The sequence below is a fragment of the Periplaneta americana genome, chromosome 7, assembly GCF_040183065.1.
Source record: "Periplaneta americana isolate PAMFEO1 chromosome 7, P.americana_PAMFEO1_priV1, whole genome shotgun sequence".
Classification (NCBI taxonomy): Eukaryota; Metazoa; Arthropoda; class Insecta; order Blattodea; family Blattidae; genus Periplaneta; species Periplaneta americana.
The window spans coordinates 130,632,919-130,648,168 of NC_091123.1; positions in this window are offsets into that span (position 1 = coordinate 130,632,919).

Consider the following 15,250-nt stretch of genomic DNA (forward strand, 5'->3'; position numbering starts at 1 on the left):
AAATCTAAAAATTAACATGGATACAGTTTTAATAAGTTCTCTTCCCTTTATCCATTGAATCAGTGCTGGCCATCCCTGAATATAGCTCGACCAAGTGGCATGTACTACCGGTACCTCTTTCGTCTGTCTCTTTCCTTTCCGCTGTAAAGCGCTCAGGCTCTCCTGGGCTTTAAAGCGTGCGCTTGCTCCTATGGGCATCAGTTGACATCACTGGTGTAGGAGGATGAGTATAGGGAAGTTCAGTGACGCGGAATAGAAAGAAGATATTGATGCTGATTTCGTGAAGTATTGAGAACTGTGAAGGTGAAGACAAGTAATTTGGAGAAGAATTATATAACATTTTACATAGAGCAGGTATGATTCTCCGTTACATGAATTACAATTTTTTCATCAATAAATCACAAATAATTAATTATATACCCGATTACTGATTACTGTCATGAAGAATGTTTCTAAATTCAACAAATAAGCCGAAAAAAACTTTCTTAATTTTTTGTTTTAGTATATCTAATAAGTTGATAAATATGTCTGAATGTAACGTGAGCTGCTATGGAAAGACCCATTTACAGTTTTATCCAAAACTTGGAGAAATTCTGACACCAATGTATTTCTTGTTGAACCGAGATATCTCAGCATTATTTTATTGTAATTAGTGAGAAGATTGTACTTTACGTGTATCATTGGCAGTTGAATTGAATAATAGGTACCAACAGGGTGCGAATTAAGATTTCTGACGTGGGGGGAGATAGAATCCTAGATAGATAGGGTGACCAGACGTCCTCGTTTGTCCGGACACGTCCTCCTTTTTAGGCCTTTGTCTGGGGCTCGGGCGGATTTTAAAAAAATCAAGAAATGTTCTCCTTCTCGTAACGTGTATTCCTGATATTTTGAAATTATCTGATTTGACGCCTTTTTCAAGTAACTTGCCTGTAGGTGGCAGCAGCATCGACGGAATTTACTCTTTGCCAATGATCATAACTCTCTTTGCTCCTCCTTGTTATGGTCGTTGCTCACAGGTAGATAGTAAATAGTAGATAGTAAATCGAGAGATCGGGGTGGGAATGTAAATCTAAAAATATATTTTCTGTCCTCTTTAATAATTACCGTATAGCACAGTCTAGTATATTATACAGTCACGAAGCTTGAGTTTTGAGGATGCTAGAAACAATAGACTGTGCAGGTACTATTTCGCATTGTCTGTAATGAGGCGATAGTAGTGATCCTAGTGGTTAGCAACTATCTATGGATGCATATTTACTGCGTATTGAGCTTCGTGACTGTATATATTAGACTGTGATTATAGTTCCCCTGACTTTCATATGTAGCTAACTATAAAATCATTATTATTAAGTGTTTTCATAATTATTTCGTAACAAAATAGATTTTAACATACTTTTAAGTATGATACAAGCCTAAATCTGTATTGTAAATATTTTGTAATGAAACAGATATTGACGTAATTTGAAATATAATATAGGTCTAAGTCAAAAATATCTAAGTACATATTCTCTGTTCTCTTTTTTCGAACAATGTCCTCCTTTTCGAAGTTTTGTGTCCTCTTTTTTATCGATGTGAATCTCGTCACTCTATAGATAGAGAATTAATACATAAAATTCTTATTATCCTTATTCGATACGGCTCAACGCTTGGTCGCACTAAGTTGCTTGTCTTGCATCTTGATTAATTATAATAATAATAATTATATCCATGAGCAGGCTTAAGGTAAGATGTGTAATTTCTAACTTATTGATTGTTGCCAGCTTGTTAGTGGTGATACTACATCAATATTATTTTCTTTGATTACTTTATAATCAAGTTTCAGGGCCGGACATAACACAAGTACAGCATTACTTAAAATCACGGAAGACCTACGCGAGGCCCGGGACGAACGTAAATTGACAATAATGACTTTACTTGACTTCAGCAAAGCCTTCGATTCTGTAGACATTAACTTGTTAATATGTAAACTCAGAAGACTACACGTAGAAGAGCACGTTGTCCTGTGGTTTGACTCTTACCTTAATGGCCGCCAACAAAGTGTGATAGCTGGAAATCGTTCTTCCCCTTGGCAAGCCGTGAGATCAGGGATTCCTTCGAGATCAGTTCTTGGCTCTTTACTATTTACAATTTATATCAACGACATATCAGAATCTCTAAAATACTGCCGACACCATCTCTATGCAGACGACCTTCAAATATACATAAAATTCCACACTGACGAAATAAATGATGCAATAACTAAAATTAATGACGATCTGGACTCAATCTGGACATGGACACGGAAATTCCGACTTAAACTAAATCCAGAAAAATCATAGTCAATCATTGTGGGCCATTCACGTTTGTTAAGCACTATTACCATACCAAATTTGTCCCCGATTAAAATACACGGCACCGAAATTCCGTTCAGTGAATCAGTAAAGAATCTAGGTATTTATATGGATAAAAGTTTAAATTGGAACATTCAAGTTGCAGAAACCTGCAAAAAGGTATTCTCATTAATCCACTCGTTTAGACGATTGAAGAATTTTCTACCCTTTTCCATGAAAAAAATGCTAGTGCAAACACTCGTGATGCCCCACTTCGATTACTGTGATATTCTGCTTACTGACCTAAGCGTCACTTCGGCGCAGAGACTACAACGTGTTCATAATATGTGCGTCCGTTTCGTCTGCAATATTCGCCGGGCTGATCACGTAACACCATCCCTCGAAATGTTGTCCTGGCTCCGTCTAGAAGATCGTAGGAAAATCCACTGTCTTTCCCTTCTCTTTCACATATTGCATTTCTCCACTCCTGTCTATCTTGCGTCTCGTTTTCAAAATTTATCCACCCGTCATAACCTAGACACACGATCACAACACTCCTCAATATTATCCATTCCCTCCCACCGAACATCCTCATATTCATCTTCTTTCACTGTGGCTGTTCCTCGACTTTGGAATTCCCTACCGAGTAATGTCAGGGACTGTCAGACATCAAATCAATTTAAGAATAGGCTAACGAAATATTTTTCTAACAATTATTGTCAACAATAATAGCTGTTTCAGGTTTCTCAATGTTTAATGGTTATATATATCACAGATAAATATCTAAATTCTCTCATTATTATTATTATTATTACTATTATTATTACTATTATTATTAATACCATTATTATTATTATCATTATTATTATAACTATTTCTTACCAGTGTTTATTACTGTCACACTAACATTAGTTATCCAATTTTCATTATTTACTTTCATGTTGTTTTATGATCAAGATATTAATGTAATAACTATGTAAGCAAATGTATTTAATTAGAATTAGAGTCTGGCTGGGCGGAAGAGAAGGCCTACTGGCCTTAGCTCTGCCAGATTAAATAAATAAATAAATTATTATTATTATTATTATTATTATTATTATTATTATTATTATTATTATTATACTGTGCTTTATAAAGTATAATCTTATATTTTGTGAGGGGTAATAGAAGTTTGTTGTCCCTGGCAGGGATGTTAATATGAATTTATGAGAGGGAGATAACTTTCCAACGGGGGGGGGGGGAATCCCCCCATCCACCCCGTTAATTCGCACCCTGGGTACCAAACATGAACTTAATCCGTACCAACAATTTCGCAGAAATGGCTGCTAAAGACAGGCAGAGAGTTGGCATGTCGTTTCATAATTAGAAATACAAAATATTTGTATTTCTATGGAAATATCAAAACTTATGTTTTGTAACATTACAATATTTTCTCTTCATGGAATGGGAAAGTCACAAAAATAAATAGGCTATTTATAGTTCAATCTCAAACTTCCAAAACTCCTGGTACCGATGTCAAAGTGGAAATGTCACAGGACATCTAAACAAAATGCGTGTTTTATGTAGTTGTTGCACAATTGAAAAGTTAACACTGTAGCAACATGCTCTGATTAATGGGTCGCTCACAATGGAAGCATGCTTCGTATTTAATGAAAAAAGTGACTGACATGTCCTCGTTTTATATCTCCTGATCCATTTGTCAAACACACAGTCCTGGAAGCGAGACAATGACTCATTCCAAAACAAACGTACTTTCACAATACATTACTACCTCTTAACAATATACGATAAGTGTGTGATAGCATCTCTGTACGTATGTGAAACGGTTTGGTTCCCCTTTGAATGGGAACTGCACCATTGTTAAGAATAAAATAGCAATATTCTCATCAACTTTAATTTAGCATGATAACATAATACATAAGTGAAAACAACAATAACTTCTTGCGTGGTCCATCTAAGGAAATAAAGAAAGGATATTCTGAAATTAGGAAGTTAATTTATATATTCTGGGTATTTTATTCGTAAAATATATAGGGGCATCATTTTATTTTTACTTCAGTTTTTATTGTACCTGCATTTTTTAATGTACTTCACTCCCACCCCCTCTACTAGTAAACTTCCAACCGTTTTCCACAAGAACCAAGGCCGCGTATGCAGCCAAAGTCGCCTTACGGTCATAGTAAGCAGTACTGAGTTAGTGAATATAGTAAGTTCCAGAAATATGTTCGCGTTTTCCAGTCACGAAAGAGCTTTCAATATTGAATCATATTTTCGCACAGGTACTGTCGCCCGTTTGCATACGTTACATCCCGGTTTCCCCCACCCACTTCTGCTCGCCCCTATGTAAAGGCTAGTGGCAGAGCTGTCTTAGCTCCTTTCTGAAAACATTAATTTCTGTTAGGAATTAGACCTCTACGTACTATTATACAACTGTATAGAAGTAATTTAAATAAAAGAGCCTCGTTAAGTAATTAACTGTCACGTTATTTCTCCCCTTTCGACGATTCAGCGACATAACCACTTGGACGGACAGTAGATAGCATGTCTGAGTAATTTTATCTTTTCGGATCGGGCAGAAGTGAAGATTGAATTTACAGTACGTAAGGTACTCTTTTACAGATTAGGTACAGAATTATTTCAACATGAGTTACTAGTACGAAAGACGAAACTGGTAATTGGAATTACACACATTAGAACTGAAGCCTGTATCGAAATGAACGGCCACACATTTTCAAAAATGTGTTTAAATATCCATATTATGATTATTTTTCCATTTAACTTCATTCTCTATATTGTACGCTAATGTGATGTAGACAGTATAATATACACTGCATACGTCCGAATGGATAGCTCACTTCTTGACTATTGTTAATACAGTACTGTATTTTGATTAAAAAAAACCTAATGAAAATTATCAAACTCAAAATCGCGTTATTTCCTAATTTACGTAAATGGATAAACTACTTTCCTTCACCCCTATACCTAGTAAAGTGATTTGTTTGTATTTTACGCCAACATCATCGAACTCCACTCGTGGAAGGGAGTAGCAAACTGTGTTTCCGGTTCTTAACCGTTAATTCAAAGGTATAGCCAGATTAATATTAGAATTATTAGTAACAATAAAATGATGTCCCTGTATAATAATAAATTATTGAAAGAATTTTAGTTTTGTCCTTTAAATGTGCAGAAATTTGATCCGAACAAATATATCTTTTCGTTCTGGAAAGGAATTTTAAAATGTTACATTTTTGTTAGAATGAAATTTCTGTGCATTTAAGGACAAAACTAAAATTCTTTTAATCATTTATTATCATAAATGACTACTGCGCATATCAGGAAATAAATCAATGGCTTTCCCGAAACACGCTATGAAATCTTTCATATAATGGAATATTTTTATTTCGAAAAGAAAGCAAACACGAGCAAAATTGTGTTAAACTTTTTGGTTTGAAATTTCTTAAAGAATAACTCCCTGTATTAATGACATTAAGTTCATTCTGTAGATGTGCAAATAGCGTAACCAGCAAACAAAATCAGGAAATTAGAGAAGTAGCTGTATATGGGACAGGAAATGAAAAGAAAATAAACATTAACACAAGGGAATGTAACGGAAAATGAAATAAAAGTAAATAAAGCGGCCGATAAAGTAATCACTATTCCGTGTCCAAAGTAATACTGTACGTGCCGGTAACTCAGCAGAAGGCGGAAACTGTGAATGGTAGAAGCAGCGTCACACGAACCATAAAAAGTTGGAGATAAATTTCCGTCTCCCACTAATATTTTCGTTCAAGAGAAGAAAGATGTGGCTTAATCTAGTCGTAAATCAAACTGAGTTTCTTCCTCTATCGTAACGTAGTCTGCTTTGGCCCGCCTTTGTACGCTACTGACGCTCTTATTGTTTCCCGTGTTCAAACTGTAGAGTTGTGAAAGAGAGAGAAATTAATGTTGCAGCTGGTCGTCGTTCTGAACAAGGTGATTTATACCGCACGTAGTTAATGTTAAGTAGAAACTGAGGGTCTTGTTTTTGTGGCAGATTGGAGTAGGCCTATGCAGTAAAATTCCTCAATACCGGAAACCTGTAAATTTTGACTTTAGCCACTGGCGTGGCTCAGTCGGTTAAGGCGCTTGCCTGCCGGTCTGAAGTTGCGCTCGGGCGCGGGTTCGATTCCCGCTTGGGCTGATTGCCGAGGTTTCTCCAACCGTAAGGTGAATGCTAGATAATCTATGGCGAATTCTCGGCCTCATCTCGTCAAATACTATCTCGCTATCACCAATCTCATCGACGCTAAATAACCTCGTAGTTGATACAGAGTCGTTAAATAACCAACTTAAAAAAATTGACTTTACTAATAGACGGTAGTATATTATACACACTAAAGGGTGTAATTGACATTTTGTTATTTGAAGTGTTGTATCAGTGAAGAAGTGTGTTGTGTCGGTGAAGTGTGAAGTGTGTTGTGCAAGTGAAGTGTGTTTATGTCAGTGAAGTTTTATAGTTTATAGTGGTAATGCAAAGTATTTGAACGGCGAAATGTTTTTGAGGTGTTAGTAAAATCAGGATAGTATCAGTGAAATGTGTCGCAGTTCCAGTGCAGTGAGTGAGTTGACAGCGAAATGAGTGAAGTGCTGAAAGGTACTTGTATGAACATATCATACTCGTGGGTTATAGTTCGAACTCAGGGTTAAGACACAAATTAGATTTACTTTAAACGTTATTTTAAGTGATCGTGCTTTGTTTAATTAGGATGCTCATTATTATTATTATTATTATTATTATTATTATTATTATTATTATTATTATTAATTGTATTTTTTATTAATTGTGTTTATTATTAATTGTCATTATTAAGTGTAATTAGCAGGGAAAGGGATTTGGAGTATTATAAAGAATGGTGAAACGTAGTATAGATATTTGTAGCTCAGTGACTGTCAAGCGAGCTGCGTCACAGAGCATGGACGAGTACAGTCCACTTCATACAAACTTACACGCAACGTGCTGTAAACGTATTGCAGAATAAACAATTGTTATAGTTTAATGATATATAGTGGCCTACATAATGTACATAATCTGCATTTCATTTTGAACTACATGTGTTTTTCTTGGCAACGCACAAGACACCAATAAACAACAATACAAATATACATAATTAAATATCAATCTCTGCGTCCTCGCGTGTCAGTGGAAACATTGATGGCTGATAGACAGTTGTCTTCTGTATGGAACTCGCCTCTGAATATGTATGCTTTTTTCTGTCAGGAGCGTGTTAAATTAAAACCTTTATTTACAATATTATGAAATATGATAATATGTATACAACGTATACTACAGAATTTACAATATATGCAATATACTACAATGTTTACAACATAGCCTAATGTAGTATCATTAAAAGTTGAACAAAATATAGAACCAAACGAAATGGAATTTTCAATTAATGCTATGTTTTGTTGATGAAACAATTATTCCTGCTGTGCCTTGTTGTAATCAATTGTAAATATCATGTTGAATGACGTCATTGGGACACGTCTTTGTTAGTACATCTGAAATCCGACTAAGAATATCGTATCCATCATTTTTAATCAAACCCTGTTCATTTTTTCACCAACACGGTTTCCTACTTCACCTTCTACTGCACTCAGTTTATTTACAATAGTCCTCATAATATTTATTTGCTCAACTAGTTCTACCCTTGACTTTTCTAATCGAATAATGGCATCCGGTAAATATAAAAAAATTTACTTAATATCCACGACTTCTTTCTCGATTGTTCTATCCTTTAGCAGTTCCTAGCGTATTTGAATCGCAGCCGCGTCATCGGGATTGAAAGACTGGACCACTTTCTTCACAGATTGGAGGTGATGAGCGTAATAATTGCAAGCTTCTAACCATGACCCCCAGCTCTTAAGAACTGGAAATGGGGAGAGCGACAATTTTGGGAATTGTTTCCTGAATTTTGATACTCGATCTGGAGCTTTTACAAATATAGGCTAGTCTTTCAATTTTGTATTGTTAGTTGGTTTCACGTTCGGCATTGTACCTGCACTTCACTACTCTGAACTACACACCTGCATGTTGAAGTTCTTATGCGACAACTGTCCCGTTCACCTGTTGTTGAAGTGCAGAGAGCTGCGAGTATGTCATGGAGGGGAGGACTTGGTATAAAGGGTTGTAAACAAATGACTGTGTAGATGCCAATACTAGCTTTTACTGCTCCAAATTCCGTTCCCTAGTAATTAGTTACCACTGTCACCGGGTATTTACCCATTTGCAGTGTGAATAAATACAGACATACTTACAAATTTAAAAATATCCGGTATTGAGAAGTGTCCTCATTGCGAAAATAAGAAAACGAAACTGCAGTATTTTAACGCCTGTATTTATACCTCTGCGGTGGCTGAGTGGCCAGACCTCCAGCCTGTTACGTAATACATCATCATATTAACATAGTGAAATAAGAAGGCTGATACTTGTCAATGTCGGTGTATTTTCTACAGACAGAAAATAAAATGTCTTTAAAATAGTGCATTTTTCTTAACAAAGAAAAGTCTTTAAATTTTTCTTTAGCAGATAGTTGTGTTTCGAAGTCAAAGGAGTGGCTTTCAACCACCCAAATGTTGAGGACTAACTTACCGTGATGATAAGCATGAGTTCAAACGAACGAAAGACACTGCGTTAACTCACCCCAACTTTGAGAGTACTCAAAGTCAGAGGCACACGAAGCGCACTGGTAGTACAGGGCCACCATTTTATTTTTACTTCAATTTTTATTGTACAGTCACGGAAGAAAAATCTGGCCGATGAGAAACAAAACTCATAATGTTACTTATGCCGGTTTTGTTGTGATTATCACAGTTCAGAGTGTCTAAGAGGGATAGTGTTTACTCCCCTTCGAAGTTCCTGGGCTAGGAAGGAGAGGCTTTCGGACTGTCTCTGTTCAGAGTGTCTAATAGGGACACTATTGACTTCCCCTCGTAGCTGTTACGCTACGAGAGACTGACTTTCGGAAAGTTTAAAGTCTACAATATACTGTATTTGTATAATTGCAACGTTTGTTGTGTTTTAGTCGACATATAGAAAGTTGTTTTGGCATTGGTTTTGCCATTGCGGATATGAAGAATGTTGTTAATGTAATTTTCATCCCCTCTGTTCGTCTGTCTTCACTCTACAGACATACTACGTTTATGATTTATGACCACTGTATAGCCTACTTCGTGTTTTTTCTAGAGTCCTAGACACGTGACCCTGTCCATCTTTACCAACAGATTTTGTCTATAAATAGCCACAACCACTTCGAAAATCATCATTAGTATTTCAGTTCGATAGCTATGGACGTCAAAGCCAAAGTAATTGCACTGATCGAGGAAGGCGGATTTTGCGCGGCGCAAGTTGGAAACGCTATGGAGTTGCGACTAGAATAGCGGCCAGGTGGTGAGCATAGTATCACAGTTTAGTATATACAGTTGCGAAGCTCAATACTTACTAAATATGCAAACATAGACAGTTGAAATATGCATCCATAGATAGTTGCTCACCACCAGGATCGCTACTATCGCCTCATCACAGACTCTTTCCCTAGCAGACTATAACTAATTTATATGGTTGAAACGCCGCCCTTCGTGATCAGGCTAAGCCAGTTACATGGTCTGCCTTACGGCCTGTATTAGATCACGATGGCAGTGACGCAGTCTATTGTTCGTAGTACTCACAGCGCTCCAAGCGTCTAGCAACTATCGCGAGATTTGCAAAAAATCATCCCAAGCTTCGCAACTGTATATACTAAACTGTGGCAGTATCAAGAGCGAAGATACGTAACTCGTAAACCTGGTAGCGGAAGACCCAAGGCATCAACACCACAACAAGATCTTATGTTAATAGAACGTTCGAGGCACTTTCCATTTCACACTTCTAAAATGCTTGTTGCCGACACGGGATTTCCTGCTTCCAACAGAACGGCTCGTAGAAGCCTCAATAGTGCCAATATTGTGCCGAGAAGAGTGGCGGTAAAGTTCTGACTGAAGACCATCGAATTAATCGTGTCGCATTTTGCCAAATGCATTACAACTATCCATGGCAAGAGGTCATCTTTTCGAATGAGAAAGTGTTTATGAACAGGGCCAGTGCAAGTATATCGACCGAAACAATCCAAGAGATTTGACCCTGAATATGTGGTCCAGAGGCAACGCATTGGTCGTTTGTCCATGTCGGTGTGGGGATGGATTTCTGGGTATGGTGGCGGCGCGCTATGGAGGATTCATGGGCATATGAATGGGCATCAGTACACCAATATACTGGAAAATGTGATGCTACCTAGTGTGCGTGTGTTTCAGCCCGAAAACATAATAAAATTCCAACACGACTTTTCTTCCGTACACACAAGTGTTGCCGTGCAGCGGTGGTTCAACATTCACAGGGATGATGTCGTAGAGGTTCCATGGGTGCCAAAAAGTCCTGACTTAAATCCCATAGAAAATGTGGGGCGGAAGTGCAACGCGATGTTAATGAACAACTACAGGGTCGGCGTCCTAGGAATACAGACGAATTGTGGGATCTCGTTTCAGATGCTTGGGATGATATTGCATTGTCAGATAGATATATCTACAACCTTGTTAATTCTGTAAGTAGAAGATGTTGATGTTTATTGACTTTACTGGCCTTGAGCCAGAGGCCGTTTTAGGGTCTTATACGCGCAGGATGCCCTCTCCAGCCATTTGTACATAAATAACAATAAATATATATTTACATACTGTGTATGACACTATTTCTGGCATAAGTGCCAGTAGGTGTGTGAGTGCGGTGATTGGCTTTTTATTTATTTTATTTTGTTTTAATTATTTTGGTGTAGGCCTAATTTGTTAATTTGGGATGCTTAAGGAATGGTGAACGGGACAAGAGTTCGGGGTAAAAGATATCAGTTGATAGACAGCATTAAAGTATTATATGGGGAGATTAAGAGGAAAGCAAGAAAGGGAAATGCTGGGTTTTCAGTTAAAGACCTGCTCTTGGGCAGAACACTGTGCATACATACATACATTTTTAAGTTTCCCCTTCCGGTGGCAGAAGCGTCTGAATGGTTATGGAGACTTTCATGGTGTGGTGTTATTTTATTCATCTGCCTCTCTGTTGCTGTCGTGTGTCCTCTCAGACAGTATTCAAATTTCCAACAGTGTTTGCGGTTTTGTTTGTGAGTTTTAGTTTGGTGGTGGGGGCTGGTGGTAGTTGTAGAGGAGTTTCTCCAGTGTTGTTCTGTTGTTTGTGTTCGTGGGATTTGCGAAGATGTGTTGTGTATATACGCGATTTACTGCCGAATGTGTGTATTTCCTGTTTATGTTGTTTAGGTGTGTGAAGAGTGGCTTTGTTTTGGTCGTAGTGTAAACTGTGTTATTTCTGGTGCGTCTGTGCAGTTGGAAGATTTGGCGGAGAATTCTTCTTTCGCGTGCTTCAAATTTCAATTGGGTCGTTGGAGGGGCTTGTGCGAGGAAAATGGAGGGATGTATGCATAGTAGAGTTGGGTCGATTCTTGAACGAATCGAAATAAAGAATCTTGCGAATCGATTCGTCGATACAAGTAATCGTCGTTCAAATGAATCGTTGGAATCGTAGAATCGTTACTGTAGTACATCGCAGCGACACGACTGCACCACAGAATATTATTCCGTTATATCAGTACTCATCCACAAGCTGACCGAACTTTACCGAACTCTGCCGAATGAAATACGATGATTCAAACAGCCCGATCATGTTCGCCTCTTTCTTCCAGCATAATACAAAGACCGACGGACGAGATGGAAATGAATTGCGATTTACAGCTGTCTGCCTAATCGTTCTAACGCGTATTTCCCTTGAACACAATAATTATAATATAAATATATAATACTGTAAGAGAAATTTGTAGTTAGGCCTACCTGAAAATAATGATGTAGACTCTCATCGACCACAAATATGTTGAAAATTCCACTTTCTTCACATTACAAATTATAGTTCAGGAACACTATCTTCCTTAGTTTTTTGGACGTTAGACGTCTTCTTAAGTCAGTTAAAGTATTTCCAGCTCTGGAAAACACACGCTCACAAGGCACAGAACTCCCTACAACACACAATCTTCTTTTCATGAGTTCGTGTAGCCTCGGATAGTACAATTTCCTTTCTTGCCACCACTTAAATGGATCAGCTTTTCTTCCTAATAAAGGTTCTTCGATGAACTTATCATATTCAATTATAGCTGCTGCAGTTGGTGTTACAAGACTGAAGGAACTTTTAGCACTGGAGTCGAACTCGCCCCATATTGCACTTTCATCTTCACCACTCTCTTCTAAATCCACTGTCACATTCGATTCTTTACCATCTTCACCCTCAAATATTCTTACAGAAGCGGCTTTCTGATAAATTGAATCCTTCACTTTTCTGTAGGCAATTTCATTCTGAAAGCCTTGTTTTTTGAACCTGGGATCTAGTAATGTAGCTTCTGCTAAAATGGTTCTTTCTTCAATGTCTTTGAAGCGTTTCTTCAGTTCTTCACCAATTTTCGTCACAACTGCTTTTATGAGGTCGTGCTTATCATTTTGATTATACTTGTTAATATAATTTGTTAGTCCTCTAGCAAACAATATGAGCTTGGAAATTGTGACCTGCTTTTCCGAGCTTACTTCCAGGGTGATTTTTAGAAATGGTTTTAGTATCCTGCACATTTCTTCAATTATCTGGATATCTTCCTGTGAAATCAAAATAGCAGGATTCAGTATAGCTAATGAGGACAAAATTGCGTCCCTATTTTTCACAACACTTTCGAACATCAACACTGTTGAATTCCATCGTGTTGCTACTTCTTGCTTCAGTGTCTGCTCGGGGAGTCCCATTTGTTTTTGTGTGTTCTTCAATTTTGAAAGAGCACGAGAGCTTCTTTTAAAATATTCAACAACTGCTCTCACTTTTCCTCGCAATTCTTTTATTTCTCCCATTGCATTTTGCACAACAAGATTTAATGTGTGTGCAAAACATGGAATGTGATTCCACCCTAAATATCTTGCGGCTCCAACCATATTTGCAGCGTTATCGGATACCAGGGCGACAACTTTATTACACAAACCCCATTCCTGGGATAGCCGTCTGATCTCATTGGCAATATTTAGAATAGTATGTTTTTCGCTGAACATGAAGCAGTCTAGAAGAGCACTGCTTAATTTATATTGTTCATCTAAATAATGTACAGTTACTGCAATGTAGCTTTCATTTGCAGCTGAAGTCCAGCTGTCTGTAGCCATACAACATGAGGTAACACTTTCCAGGGACGTCTGTATTCTCTGTTTGACACTGTCATATGTCGAATCTAGAAGTGCATTTGACAGGGTCTTTCTCGAGGGTATTGCATAATTTGGATTTAGATTGTGCAATAGGTCTCGGAATTCTGGTTTTTCAACAAGTCTAAGTGGGTGAAACTGTTTCACGATCAATTTTAAAATTATATCATCAATAATTTTACTTTTTGACACTGATAATGGTCGCTTCACAAAATCACTTACTTTGCTTTGGTGACTAATATTCCGTCTTTTGGATGGTGGCTCCGATTGTGCAGCAGCTGATGACGTGGAGGGTGTAGGTTCTACCTCTTCGAGTTCAATTAGTTCTTCTGGCTCTTCAGGTTTTATGGCAGCAGTAGGATGTTTACTTTTTAAATGTCGTGTTAAATTCGAGGTAGTTCCAGCCTTATAGGAATACACATTAGCACAAATTTCACATTTAGCACGTCCTGGGCTAATTTGCAAGAAATATTTCCAAATGAAACTCCTTTTATTCTTATCCATCACTAATTCACTATAATTATAATAGTATCCTTTTAATTAATAGACATGCAACCACTAACTGTAAATACGTACAACGCAATATTGTACCGACTACCGTATACACTATAAATTGCAATATTATTGTTTTAACTTTTTCTATTGTAGCTACATCTATACATTTTTCTATTGGTTGAGACTCAGAATTGCCAATCGTGTCACAAAATTTATTGAATTCTGTACATAGGATAATTATTATCACATATATAATTTTAATATTATTTCATTCTATTACTACTGCTGCAGAAAGAAAGAGAGAGAGAGAGAGAGGGGGGTGGGGGCACTGGTCATTAAGTTCATGTAATAGAGCTAGTAACATGTTATTAATGTTGTGGTAGGACTGCAAAAATCCCCTTCTTTCCCCACCCTTCTGGGTGCAGTCACATGATAAACACAGCAACACATGGGCACGTGAGAAGTCCAATGTCACGCCTCTTATGCCATCTATGCGAGAGATGTAGAACGTTTTTGTTCTACCCGTGGTTTGCAAAGGAAAGTGTCCTGTAAGACGTTCGTTGACGAATCGTTGGAATCGCAGACTAGGAGGAATCGTGAACTCGTTACGATTCAAAAGAATAGTTGGAATCGCAGACTGAAAGAATCGTGAACGAATCGTTAGAATCGATTCGTAACGTATGATTGAATCGTTGGAATCGACTTCTGAAAAAGAATCGTGTTGCCCAACTCTAATGCATAGGGATCTAACCAATGCTTTGTATAGGTGGAGGAGTGTTTCAGTTATACAACCGGGTCCATTGATGCCACTTAGGTAGCTTATTGCTCTGGTGGCTGCGTTATATTTCCTCCAGGTTTCTTTAGCTACTTCGGTCCAGGAGAGTTTGGAGGTGAGGAAGAATGGATACAGTGAACAATGCCAATGGTTTCTAGACATTATTAAGTCCAGAATGAAACTATTGTATATCACTAGAGCTACGTAAGAAGAAGAACATTTTAATTTGTGATAAAAAGAACATTCAATATTAATTATTTTACTTCAGGAATGTATATTTTCCCTTATTTTCAGAACAAAAGTAAATACTGTAGGTTTAAAAATAGAATAAATAAATAAGTTATAGTAAACCGCTTATATAATCAAACGTGTCCTT